We start from the raw sequence: 14,402 nt of genomic DNA on the forward strand, positions 1-14,402 counted from the left end.
GGTAGCCGATCGCTTCGTCTTTCTCTGTTTCCCAGTTTCCCCATCTCTCTCCCCTATTTCCCACCTAATGTATACTAATGCTCTACATGCAACGCCTTTCGCGTTAAAAACAAAAATTCAGGTAGCCATTACCGACGACAAGAGAGCTTTCGCTCGCTGGTCGTATTTCCTCGTAATACTCGACGCTGTATTGATAGCGAGTAACGATGAATTATAAAAAAAAAAGTTCTTTCTTCCAGTCTGTTTTATTTTCTCTCTCGGGGCTCTCCGAAGGCCGAGCCAACGTCTATCATTCAGTAGCCGATGTCTTTCTCGGTTTCCATCTCTCTCTTTCTCTCCATCCCCCCTCCCCCTCCCACCATAACCTCTCGTAAGTGCAGTTCGCGGAGTATGCTCGGAACAACAATCGAATGCGGAAAAATTCTTGACAAGGCCGCCGATGTCAAGGACACTTCACGTATTGCCCTCGCACCTGACTTACGTGTATTACAATGGGCCATCACGAGAGGCTGATCGTCGAGGATTCTTTTTTAATCTGTGCACATCTCTACTTCGCGAATGTCGTTAGCGAACGATCGGATGTTTCGCATTCCTACGTACCTACGCCGTTTCACAAGCAGTAGCGCCATCGCTCGTCATTCTTCCTTTGTTTCACCCGCGACGTGTATCATAGCGTATTCCACGCCCGCCGGGGGGGCACTTTCGATGCTAATTGTAATCGAAGTTTCCCGAGACAATCGGGATGAAACGCTAGAAAAAAGGAAAACGTCCGATTCGATCGAACACCGCTGCAATACGATGAGAAATTGCACGATTATCGTTGATATTCCGCTTCAACGTACCGATCGTACGTTTGAGATTTCATTGTTATATCTATGGCGAAGTAATAACGATTCAACGGTACGGTTGGTATTTAATTGAGCGCGTTTGCGAGGAATTATAATTTATCCACGTGTAGAGTGACAATTCGATACCTGTTTCGTGTGTACGGTTAAATGTTTAGTTGTTCATTTTACGTAGATTAACACAATTCTAATTCACTGTCACTTGTATACAAATCGAGAACACTGCATTGATTCCATACAGTGTATCGTGTACACTGAATTAATTACCTTAATTACCAAGGCTTTACCGGCTACATAGTTTGTATAAAAACTTCATTACAACAATGTAGAACACGCATGTACCGTGTATCTATTCACCGAAAAGCAAATGAGCGAAGGACGCCATATTTCATTCTCCCTGGGCGCCAATATACTTAGGCACGGTCCTGCTTTGGGTCCAAGGACAACGCACAATTTCTATTCCTGAATCATGCTCGAAATTAACGAAAAAATAGTACCGATATTACATCGAACGAAGGCAATTTCAATATTTACTATTTCCATGAGAATCAAATCGACTTCAGCAGTCGTATAACATTTCATGCTACTAATTGAGTGTCAAGTAGATCTTCGATGTTACGTTTCAACATTTATGTGGCTGTAGCTCGCTTCTCGCGACTGACGCACTTCTTATTCTACATTCGTGTATCTGTTTCTACACTAACCTTACACTTGCGTAACAAAGTAAATAAAGCTTCGTTCTAAACTAATCGGGCAGAGTAATTTACCAAATATCTCTCGTCTATATCTACCGACGAGAGAAACACCAGGAGGCGACTAATCGTCCACTGAATGTGAATACCAGGTGTAAAGAGGGTATGTGCAATTACTTATCCGATTTTCCCGTAGAGGTTCTTTTTTCCTGTCATCAGCGACCGTGATTTTCCATCGCGAATCCTCGCTTCTACGACCGTGCCCTTGACGTGTCTCAACACGACGTACATATACAAGTTCACACCGATGTGCACTATGTGCACACACTGGACACAGGTCACGAGGACGTGACGTATTCCTAGTGCATGAATACACGACGCGTGTTTACGTGCGTCAACAAAAATCGCTCATAAGGCAACGAAGAAACTATCCCGGAAACGTTGGTGGTCAGCTGGTCGAAGATGAACCACCTGCAATTGGTCGTAATGAACGTTATGTAATGGAGATCATGATTGCGTTACTTTAACGATCGGCGAATAGATGCATGCAAAACTTCTGGTTATCTTTGTCGCGAGATAACCTCGTTTCGGGCAGATGGTTGCAGGATCGAATATAAAAAAATGACAAAATAACCGATGCAATCCGGAAAATTACACGCGAGTTTCAATGTTCAATCGTCGAAATTGGTTCAAATTTTTACAGCACGAGCAGAAAGCTTCGACGTAAATACAATCTCAGAAATTGCTTCAAGTTTCGATGCACCTTATTCGTCTCCGCGAACGGCGTGTTTCGAGGTACGGTACGTCCTCGAATTACGGCGAATTCGTAGACACACGATTATACCTTCACTTGTGTCCTTATACATATTTTGTGTGTCCTTATGCATTGCACGAAGTTCTTCTTTCTTCGATTTTTCTATTCGTAAAGATTATTGACCCGAAGCTTCGATCCATTTCTGCAACTTACACCAAGATCGAGAGCATTAATTCGTTCCCGCTTTAAGCGGGATTCAAATCACTGTACTTTTGTTATTTCTTAGAATTAAATTTTAAGAAAAAGTCATTAAAAAATCAACTTTTATGTCCCGTCTAATGAGAATACACATAATGTCGACGAATAGCGGACTGGTGCGAGTATATACAAATAAAATCCTAACATTGTAATTATAAAACGTTTAAGCGATTATCTTGCTCAAAGTTGCTTTTACCTGCAAAGAAAAACATACAACTTGTTGCAAATTAAATTTGAAAACATTCACGTTCCGTGCATATTTTGACTAAAATTGATACTTTCCTGCTTGTATAGTTCTAAAACAAATTCAAATTTATGATCCAGGTTCGGTGACTCGTGTGCCGCAACGAAGGGTACGTTTCACCGATTTGAATACAGAAATGGAACAAAAATCACTATATACCGGAAGTTTCAAAATCTCCAAAACAATATTTCCCATTACGAGCAACGTCGAGTGATTCGACCAATCCGAAACCTCCGCTCCTTCGATAGAATGGAGCCATACGCGTGTTGCTCGCCGATCGTGCGTACCGCGTAATGCGTGTAAATGACAGAACGTACCGAAGGAACGTACGTACACGTGCGAGCGTTCCACGTGCATGGAATCTATATTTATAGATACACCGGGGGTCGGAATTTCGGGTCGATAGCCGTGACGTCAGTGGATCACACGACCGAGAGAACAGAGCGGAAGACAGAGATAGATGTAATGTGTTAGAACGATAATAGAGGGAAGAGTTGTTTATAGAGAGCGAGGAAGACGAAGAGTGACCAACGAGAGCGAACGAGATAGGATGCGAAAAGAGAGGAAGGAGACTACGTCGGATGGTGGAGCGGGGAGGGGACGAGAGGACGGTGGATGAAGTTCAAGGTTACCGCGTTTCAATGCACGTCCCACGCGGAAAATAGGAAAAAGAGGGCGAACGGATTTTCCAGCTTCGAGGAAACACGTTAACGTCGGTCGTACGGTGAACAGTCAGAGGGCGATTTCCGTAAGGAAATACACGGTGGGAGGTTATGTTACTCGTGGGATACCGTGATTTCCTGATCGGCCATTGGAAACTTCGATCGAAAGCTACGAGTGGATCGCTTCCCCGTAATCGTGCTTCGATTGAAAACGAGACGCGTTCGTTAGCTGCGACGGATGCGTTTTCTCGAGTTTCTTTTCGCAGAATGGACGACATTAGCACGAAATTGCTCGCACGGCTTTCTCGGTCGTAAAGTATCCGTTGCTGTTTCTCGTTCGAAGTGAGACACATTGGATTCGTATTCTTTACGCGATAACGAGTCGCGTCTTACGACACCGACGACTGCGTGACTCGTGGAATTTACTGCTCCTGGAAGTTTATGTAAGCCGCTGACGTATACCGCGCGAAATTGTAACACGCAGCGCTGTTTCTAACGAGAACCATCCGAATTAGGGTGTCGTCGAATCGGTCGCGTATACAGGGTGGAACGTTGAGAAGTTTTTTTTTATCTCGTTAGGGAATAACTTATAAACACGTATGACCATTAATTACGATTACGTGTCGGTGATGACATCGGTAATGATGCACCTGCTGCGAGCCACCAGCTACCGGTAAATTCAAGGAAGTGATAAACAAGAATATTTGCTCGTCTGATTCGCTCGTTTCCGAGAGTCGCGTGTTCGGTGGGCGTTTTGTAATGAGACGTCCTGGTGACATTACTGCGAGGCGATAATCCTCGTGACTAAGCGCAATGACGAAGTCGACAAACTTGTGCGTCCACCGCATCCTCCCACATAGACGTCGCGCGCTTAGATCCACACGCGTGTGCGTGAACGTAACGCCCGAACTGTAACAAAATTTTATTTACTACACACGACGCATTAAATTACAAAATAACGTAAGATCGTGTTATAGAGTGGTTGGCCACCGAAAACACATCACGACGAATGTAATCAGAAGGTTTCGTAAATGACCAAATATAAGTACCGGTATATACATTCCGTGTATTTTTCTCTTGGTTTATAATTGCTTCAGACTCTCTATTTATACTATTTGCGTAACTTTTTTACGCGTTATTTACTTTCAATTCTTATATCTAACCTTCTGTTCCCAATCTATGCCTCGTCTTATTCTGTTTCCCAGTCCTTAAGAAGAAATATGATACTTCGAGATGCACGTGACGATTCAAAATGAATCGAACACTTTGAGAAATGAGTTCTCAACAGACCGAGTTTATTCAGTAACGAATCAAGTTACGAAAAGACCGCGATAGTTTCTTTACAAATTGATTTTATCTACTTTTTCGATAGCGCGTTCAAGGTAATCGACACGAAACGTTCGCTGCTAGGTATTATTGTTCTTTCGCCGGCACGATGCAATTCCGTGAATCGGGATTAACCGTGAGATTGGATTTAAAAGGTGCGACCGGAGGTTACCTTAATTCGTCGTCGTTTCGTGCCTCGTAACGGGCGATCGTAATAAAATTCGCGAACACGGCGCCGTACAGCGAGAAACGGTATCACTTGAAAAAGTGGAGAAAACAGAGAGTGTGTTCTATAAATATTCGAAAATAAGGTGACGTCGAGGTAAGAGGGCCGGGTCAAGATGTACGAATATTTCATGGAACTCGATTATTATGGAAAGAAAGTAGTCCGACTCGCCCACGCAATTAAAACTTTTCGAGCGATTAGCGATATCGACGATCGAATTACCGTAATCGAGTCGTGCGAACCGTTCGATCGTTGTAGAGTAGAAGAACCACGTTGGTCCAGCCACTTGGGTATACGTATAAACGATGAATTGGGTCCTAGATTCTTGTATGTACTATTGGACCGGCAAACTCCAACTGGATCTCGAGTTTGTTGTCTCGACTCTCCTCTGTCCTCAGACCGTAATCGTATTTGGGTTAGCGTGCCCGGACGTGGCCTGGACGTGCCAACCTTGAACTTGCCGCCCTCCGATGGCCCAACATCAACTCCCAATCCCCTTCCATCGCGAGAAAAGTATGGAAACCGGGGATACGGTTTCAGGAAGAGAGGAAAATAACCGGAAATCTAAAGATACCACGGGGAATTTACTTTTCAGCTCTAGCGGCGGGCTACTGTCGTTTCGCACCTCGCAGCTCGTAAAACTGCATCTCGAGAAACGACGCGACTCAAAGCGATCAGGAAATCCGCGGACAGGAACATTTATGGAAAATATTCCGTTAGAATCCCACAATATCGTACCGTATCGCACTTTCAATTTGGTACGAAGTTTATTTTTAGAGAAATTTTAGAAGATTTCTCATCCCGTCGCTTTGGCTCGAGAATACTTTCGGTGAAATTTCAGGGGTTTTTAATTGTGGTACGATGGAGACAAAGCAAATTGAAGCGTTGTGAAAAATGTTCCGTTAGAATCCTACAATATCGTATCGTATCGTACTTTCGATTTTGTACGAAGTTATTTTTAGAAAAATTTTAGAATATTTTTGGGGGTTTTTAATTCTAATATAATGGAGACAAAGCAAACTGAAGCGTTGTGAAAAATGTTCCGTCAGAATCTTACGATATCGAGCAATGTTCGAACGATCGACAATTTTATCTTGATTTGAAAATATTTTCAGAAAAATTTTGAGAGTATTCTTAATTCTGGTAGATTCAATTGTGTATTTACGGTTCTCTTCTCTTTTTGGACGATGAGGAAAATATCCTGAAGTCAAGATCTACCGCATTCCACGGTAGGTCGCAACCTTCTGCGCACACGATATCTGCCAAATCGAGAACTGACCTACACGAAAACATCGTTCGGTGAAAACACGTATCTGGGGACCGAATAGAATTGAATTAAAAATTGGTCACGATCCAACGAGATAGCGACAGGATAGAAATATGATAATGGCGTTGTCACCTGTTGAAGATGCCTCTGCGTCGAGAATTCACGGACTGGTTTCAATACTCCGAACATTTTGATGCTATAAACAGAAGAGCTTCGGTTAGTGGATCTAGTGTAACTTAAACAATCATGAAATAAATTTTACATCTTACAGAATTTTATTGTAACCTCCGCAAGTTTTATATTTATTAATAACTTATCAATAACTTATTAATAAATAATAATCTGTAATCGTAATGGAATACAAAATCGACATACATTTGTTTCCATGTTAACATGAGAAATTAATTATAACCAGACTTACGTTGGACTTTATACGTGTACGAACCAACAGAATAAAAATAAAAAGTTTCGTTGGTCACGTAAAACAAATTTCACATATCCAGAAAAAATACAATAATACTGGTAAACGTAAATAAATAAAATATATAAAAAAAAATACGAATCTACACAAAGACGAAGTTATCGTTCTCGCTTTTAATTCCTTTTTCTCGTAAGAAAAATTGATATCGATATTGTGTGCTCTTTTAATACCTCCAACCTCTACATTGAATTTTTATCATTCTTTACGAGCATGCAATTATTCTCGTTACATTTTAAGTCCTTTTTTGCTCGATAAATTGTCCTCAGGGGCATAATTATGTTTGGTACGATTCCATAAGCTGGATCAAGTACCTCCTGAAGACAATTAGTCAAAGAAATGCTGCTCTGTAATAAAATCCCGAAAATTGTAGAGAATTGAACATTTCGATTTAATTGTCCAAGGGGACAAATCTCTCTGTCGAAAGAAAATTTGTTTCGACTTAGAACACCGTCGAGATACGAAAACAACGGTTACCTCTATAAAGCTAGTACCTTTTCATAATGTTCTAGGTGGATCTGCCCGAGATCAACCTTTCTCGAGCCTTGGGGCGAACAAGACAATCATGAACGACCTCGAGCAAGTGTCGGCTCCCGGCCACGTATAACGGGTTGCCCGTGACCGGGGAGGACCTTGGCCATGGATGTACGCCGGGTGTCGTGACGCAGGCGCCGCGACGCGCGCATTTGCTCCTTTTATGAACCTATCTCCCTGCCATAATTTAAGAGGAAGAGAAATAAACAAACACGAGTTACGAAGAAAGTTTCTTTCGCGGTGTACAATATTAATATTGTTTGCAGGTCACAGGCGTTGTATTACGTAGCAATTCTTTCTCGTACTATTCGAAGCAACAGAATGAGCACTACTACTAGTATTCTCACACGGTGTTCAACTTGTACAGTCTATTACATTTTTCAGAATAATCAGTATAGACTGAAAATCGATTAAAAAAATTCTCTTCCCTTTACTCAAATTGGTGAAATTTTAAATTCACGGATCAATATTTTGCTAATTATTCTACAAATTTATACTGAAAATACATTTTACTCTAGATTCTCACAAATATCTAACGTATTGTGGCAGAAAAAATGATTTCAATCATTTTCATACCCAAGCGTGCAAAATATTAATCGGATTACCGTTTGTTATTGTTCTCGAATTTACGATCCAACCTTCTGTGAACTGTATTTTCCATTATTTAAAATTTCCAAATATATCTTCCGAATGTTAAGTGAACGAAAAGACCTTCCGTTTCTCTCCTTTATATTTTATAAACGATACCCGCAGTGGAAATTTCTTAAAACCGATAAGATCCTTACTTTTTATTCAACAGAAATTGGCAAACGGAGCTTACGCAATAATCGTATATTGTTGAGTGTTATAATAGCTTCGAGCTGCAATCAGATTATCAGATTAAGTCACATGGGCATACCAATACAGTCTCGGTATTCCTCCGTTTCAGTTTTCTATTAAATAAAGAACCGCGTACAATATTCTGCACTCTATTGACACGAGATTTGTGCGAATTCCCCTGACGGGTACTCGAGCAGCGAATGTATTGGAAAATACCTTCTGTAGCAAGGATATAAGTAGGTTACATCAGAAAAGAGATCGTAGTATTCTCAAGACTAATATTACCCGGAGGTGGAAGTAGATCCCAGTTCGGAGGGAAAACTCGTAAAAGGTTGATACTTTACCAAGTTACGTTGTAGATCTAAACATCGGAATCATCCAATTCTTTTTTTTTTTTTCTTGCGACGAAACATTGTAACCGTGTCTAATCTCTTTTTCGTCTAAGGCCCAAAACAAATACGGTTAACAGGCAACGTTATAATAAAAGACTAGTTGTTCGATCGTATTAATAGCTTTTGCGTCAATTGGTATTGCATTAATCGATGTCACCTATAGTTTTCAATAATCCGTTGAAACTTATCTTTCCGTGCCACGACGTAGGAGGCAAAAGAAGCTCGGTGGGGCAGGCGTTAATAGTACAGCTTATCCTGAAACAATCGTCGACGACCTCGCATCAGTCTCGACCGGCAACTTACAGGTAGCGATGGGATTAATATCCTCGTGTTTCAACATCGGAGACTCGAGTTTCTAAAAAAAATTGCAAAAATGTTATTTCAATTCAAACATCCACTGTCGACTATATTGCTACAATTGATACTGTACCATTATATTTAATAAAAAAAAAACTAAAACGTTATGCGTTTAGTTGAAATATTACGTGCACTCGATGTTGACTTAATATTTGACTCAGCAATTGCGTGAACAGTAACTCGTCGAAACGTAATCATATCCGTATTTAAAATACCTTAGTGGACATATCGGTTAAATGTTAATTAAAATATTTTATCTATGTTCGACCGTTCGTACATATGACGCAACAGCAAGATATTTACCTATAAATATAGTATTCTTCTGCTCCTGGTTGTAGACATACACGGTGTAGTGGAATGAAAAACGACCAGATTGAAAAGTACTAAAATTCTTATTCTGTTCTAACGTAAAAATGTACAACACGATTAATATTTTCCATTTTCTAATTAGCGACTGTAATAAATCATCCGAATACACATTTGAGTAGAAAGGATCCCACAATATCGTTTGGCGGTTAAGTATACTTGAATTCGATTCAGTTTTCAAATAAGATCAAGTGGTTACGATTGAAATTTTGTTCGGGAGATTCGATGTGTACTTTTTCATCCTTTATTCCCTTGCACGTCCACAGTTCCTGAAAATTATAGTTCCCTATTATCTATTTCTGTTCTTGCATTACTAGTTAAATAGTTTTCGATGTTTTCGTTTTGATTCTTGTGACCATATAATAGAAGACGTAATCTTCAATAATCAATTCCAGGCTTAGCTGAGACCTAACCTAATCTTAAGTGTTCGTGCATGTCTTTACCTTTATTTTCATGAAAATTTCGTCGATGCTCTTTTCAATAAACATATTCGAACGAAAGCGATATAATGCTTTCTAGAAGCTTTTTCTGTGAATACATTTACTATTTTACGTCGTTTCAAAAGCAAAGTAATTTAGTGGAGTAGTAACTTGAGTCGAATAAAATTCTCAGAACCTCGCTTTGGGTTCTTTGTACTCTTTTAGGTGAGTATCAACGACGGTGCAACGAACTTGGGATAGGTAAGTTCGGATGCTTCCTATAGGTACATATTTTATACTCTCAAATTGTATATACACATTTATAAAAAGATTCCGACTAACAGTGTTAACATAAAACTTCGAATAATTGGAGAAACCGCTTAATTTTCATAAATAGACGCTACCAGTAAATGATAACAAATTCAACGACTTTTAACGACGTTCGAGAACTATGAAATAACAAAGTGGCGTACATTGCAAGTAATAATTTAATTTTCGAAAATGTACTCAAATGCTATACGATCAATGTTTTCATAAAGTTCGTATCGGTTATAGACTATGTAGAACAATTACGGCCGCGAACGCTTTTAAAGGTTAATTGAACCAGTGTTCCGGTCTCGATGAATATCAATTAACCTAATCAACTGTAACGTTTTGACAGCGATTTCCGTTTCTCGTATACCCATCAACGATCGTTAAATTTCTGTTTAGTTTATTACCTGGTGTTAAACATTTGACTCCGTATACATTTTGGATCGTGCCCATCGCTACTTATAACGGTTTGCCCGTGACCAGCGAAGACCTTGGCAATGGCTTGCGCGACGTGCTGCGACGTACGACAAGCCGGCTAGTGACGCGCATGCGCCGGCTGCGCGCGCATCTCGCTCGATGCATCCGGAGGTCGCATATCCCGTGCACACCGAGAACGGCAACCTTGACCTTATACCTCGGCCCGCTGGCCAACAAGGTCCATCCACTCCTGAACGGTTGAAGGTCACCAGCACCGTGGCCAGGAAGCCGGGACGAAAAGAGGGAGACGAGCTGATGGTAACGGTGGTGGAGAGTAAGAGAAGACCTGACAAAATCCAGCCGCTCGATCTCCCTCGAGGACGCGTTAACGATTCTCAATTACCGCACGTCAGCCCTTGTCTTGTTATATCAACGGCTCCTCCCTGACTTTTGTCCCTTTTTCCACGTCTAGATCTCTCTCTTTCTCTCTCGCTCACTCCCTCCACCATCGGTACGTCTGCCCGATTCATTCCGATATGATCGCGTGGGTTTACTTTTACTATCAATCACAGCGTCTTCTTCTGGTCCACTTAGTTGCTCGATTGCCGGCTGTTCGGTTTCGTGGATCAAGGTCCCGCGGAAATAACTGAAAATTGTACGAGAGAACGATCATCTCGGTGCACATATTTCGAAAGAAAAGAACGCGTCGGCGGTATTTCTACAATTGAATTTTTAATCTGTTTCGGTGATCGGATGGAATTAAGCACTGGAATTTCAGAAACTTCGCGTTAATTGTTTTGTAATATTACATAACGTTTCTCCGAGCGGACGACTTCTGCGTTAGAATGTCCGTTAATATTTGCCATCGGTAAGAAAATGAACTATGCTTCTTAACAGTGAAATAAAAATAATTATTTCTGTAAGAATAGTCGGTCAACTTTAACAACGTTAAAAATCAATCGTTTTTAACGCTTTAGGTAAACAAAGAACCATTGCCTCGCAAATATCTGCTCGAACAAACAAACAAAATTAAGAACGTAATTATAAATAGTTTAACAACTAATCGATATACCTTGATGAAAACAGTAGATGGAATTTTGCAGATATCTAAAAAAAAGAACTAATAATAATTTGCTAAGTGGATTCATCGGTTTTATTCTATTAATAATCGTACCATTATTGGATGGTATCCATTGGATGGATCCAACCACTGTTTTCCAAAGATACAAATGTTTAATTAAGCTGTTAAACAAGCAGAACATGAACAAAGTTTAATTCAAATGGTTCTAAATTGTTAGAACACGACTAGACAATGAACCGAATGAGATTTCATTTTAAGCAGATTAATGAATTAATTAACAACATTGTATCATCGATCGAGAAAAAGTTCTCAATATTGTAGTAAAAGGATCATAAGGTCTTCGTGACTTATACCTGGCGTCATAGAGTTGGAACAAAATGCTTGTCTCGACCGATTCTCGTACAGATTAGACGGTGGAAAGTCGAGGTCGCCCTTGACGTAAACGCCAACCGCGTAAAGATATCCGGACACACTGACAATCTTTCATAAAAGATATCTACGCCAGGAAAATTGACCAAGCAACATGCATCAGTTATTCTTTGTGGCTACTTTTGAAAAAGAGTACCATAAATAAAAACAATACCATTTTACAAATTTTTTAATTTGGTGAAATTGACCACCTATAAAATTATTTGCTGAGCAACACGCAAATTGAATGCCTACGATATAATTTATGCTGTTTTTAATCGTTAAAATGTAGCCAAGATTTCTACGTTTTCTGCGCCAGAGAAACTTTTCGACAACTACGTTGTTCGTTTACAATACCACTTGTTCCTCCATCGCCGATATTTTCAACGTAATTCCACGTAATAATTTTTACTTGACTCACAAGCCATCCAAACGGTTCAAGGTATTGAGATTCACGTAGTTCACCTTTAAAGTTTCATATTCCCAGACTACAGCGGGATTCAAGAAGATTAACGACCCGAAGCTGTTCGAAACGTTATTTCATCGCGACAATGAGAATCATTAATGTGTATTCATTTCTTAGTATTTATTTGTAATTTTGTGACAAGAACGGTACACACGTGATGTGTAAACCGAAACATACGATTTGTAATAAAATTGTACCTATTTACGAGGTCGTAAGTACGAGGAAAATCGAAAGTTGGTAACACTTCCTAAACCCGAAACTCGTCGCTACCGGCGCTAGTGCGTCAAGATTTACGAGTGTCGGTTGCAGCACCTACAAGTGTTTGGCGCCCAACGCAAAACTTGGCTCGCGCTAAGCAAATTGGAACAAGTGGGTATTACGACACCCGGGATCTACCGGTGTCCTTTAAAATTAAACCTGTTATGACTTTCTAAACTCGCCTTCTTGAGACGGTAAAAAAAAAAACAAACGCGTAGCAAATGCCTTGCATTTGAAATTCATATTAAACACAACACCACTTTAACGTCATAAATCAATATTTACGTGTGTTAATGAAACATCAACACAAATTGCTCGACTAGAAAATACATAACCTCGGTGAAACGTTTAACGTAAATCTTTGTCGGCATCAGATATTTGCTACCTTTTTACACTTTAACACGCAGCTATTCCCATGCGCTCCTGACAAAGTTATTGTTTACTAGCCTCAATGAAGCGGTACAAAAACTGTTTCGAACGTTTCAAATTTTAGTTTGACATTGATTATATTCAACAAACATATGTAACCCCTCTAATAGGGGCGGCAACTTTCGCCTTGACATAATTTTTTTTACCGAATCTGACTTCGAGTATAGTAATATTTTGACTCTAACCTTACTCGCACAGAGTGAACAAAATGATTGTTGGAAAAGTTGAAGATTCTCAACAAACTAAACAAAAAAATAATGATATATGCAGAAATCGTTCGTTTCCTAATAACGATTAGAATATTATACACATAATTCGGAAACGAACAATTTTCAGACTCCATACTTATTAAGCATAGTGTGCAATAAAAGATGCAATAATAGATGCAATTAACGATTAAAATACCATACCAATTATTTACATAAATTGAGAAGCATACTATCGAAACGATTTTCAAAGTCTGTATGTTCCCACGCAGCGACGAAATTGAATTTCGTCGTGTTACGAAACCTATACGTGCCGCTAAGCTCAACCTTGACATTGACCGCTGCAACGGGTCGTCACCGTGTGTAGTTACATCATCGTCGGTGTTTCCTGCCAATTAAGAAAATAAACGTTTATATAGCGAAAAACTTACAGAATGACGAAGAAACAAATCGGAAAACGAAACAAAAAAAATGAAAGGTAAATATGCGAGGAAACATTTACGGCAGCAACGTATCGATAAAGGCTATGTATGCACATTTCTAGAAACCACGCCAGTGACGGAGCCGGAAGGCGGTGATGCGATTTTTGGCGGTAAGCCAAAAAAGTTTCGTCGACGCCACTTTCATTGCAACGACGTCGACATAGAACGATCTTTCTAAATGCTATCGGCCTTGTCCTTGACATCGACCGCAGCGTCCCGACGCTACGCAGGCCACGGTTGCATCAGAATCTTCGATGCACAGAATACACCGGGCAAAGATGCCGTTAGCATTGTCGGTTCTGTAGGGGCTGGGGGGCGCGCCTATGTATACTTAAGTCGTTCATGGTGGGGAGGCCCTCGCGTAGCTGAACAGGTGGGCGGTGGTATCCGTCTAAATCAATTGATCTCACAATATCTCGCTTTATAAATCGCGGTGCCTTTTGCAATTTCGTCAATTCTATTTACCATTTTTCCGTAATTTACTTTTATAAAACGATGTCCAGTATTTAAATAAAACCTACAATAATTAATATTTTAATTGCTTACTATTGTGTAGATTATTTAAGGATGTTAAGAAATTAACAATCTTATTTTTATTAAATTGATAAGGAACAAAGTTAAATAATCGTTTAACGATATATTGAGATATGTATAATTACATTTTGATAATGATATAATGTAATTATTTAATTAATAAAATAAAT

General features: G+C 39.9%; 2 long non-coding RNA genes and 1 pseudogene across 12 annotated transcripts in view; 2 read left to right on the forward strand and 1 right to left on the reverse strand.

The window, feature by feature from the left end:
* LOC143147241 (uncharacterized) overlaps positions 1 to 12,056 on the reverse strand; it is a 231,661-nt gene extending 219,605 nt beyond the window's left edge. Inside the window, exons 1-9 of one of the 8 annotated variants that reach the window (XR_012992215.1) lie at positions 11,803 to 12,056; positions 10,359 to 11,014; positions 9,158 to 9,489; positions 8,928 to 9,069; positions 7,247 to 8,852; positions 6,407 to 6,470; positions 6,173 to 6,320; positions 2,382 to 5,571; positions 601 to 2,008 (exon numbers count right to left, since the gene is read on the reverse strand). This is a non-coding gene — a long non-coding RNA (uncharacterized LOC143147241). Of the gene's footprint in view, positions 1 to 600; positions 2,009 to 2,381; positions 6,473 to 7,246; positions 8,853 to 8,927; positions 9,070 to 9,157; positions 9,493 to 9,663; positions 9,738 to 10,358; positions 11,073 to 11,802 lie in introns of those variants that run through there. The other 7 variants (XR_012992214.1, XR_012992210.1, XR_012992211.1 and 4 more) reach the window with 7 other exon arrangements.
* On the forward strand, positions 9,219 to 14,071 carry LOC143147240 (uncharacterized). 4 transcript variants are annotated; one of them, XR_012992204.1, is made up of 5 exons: positions 9,219 to 9,900; positions 10,351 to 11,236; positions 11,346 to 12,692; positions 13,489 to 13,694; positions 13,761 to 14,071. It is a non-coding gene; the product is annotated as an uncharacterized LOC143147240 (long non-coding RNA). The 4 variants fall into 4 exon arrangements; XR_012992207.1 differs by having other exon boundaries at positions 10,351 to 10,879; positions 10,963 to 11,236; positions 11,346 to 13,694; XR_012992205.1 differs by having other exon boundaries at positions 11,346 to 13,694; positions 13,740 to 14,071.
* Positions 13,688 to 14,125, forward strand: LOC143147433 (uncharacterized; annotated as a pseudogene).
* The last annotated feature ends 277 nt before the right edge of the window (positions 14,126 to 14,402 follow it).

The sequence above is a fragment of the Ptiloglossa arizonensis genome, chromosome 5, assembly GCF_051014685.1.
Source record: "Ptiloglossa arizonensis isolate GNS036 chromosome 5, iyPtiAriz1_principal, whole genome shotgun sequence".
NCBI classification, from domain to species: Eukaryota; Metazoa; Arthropoda; class Insecta; order Hymenoptera; family Colletidae; genus Ptiloglossa; species Ptiloglossa arizonensis.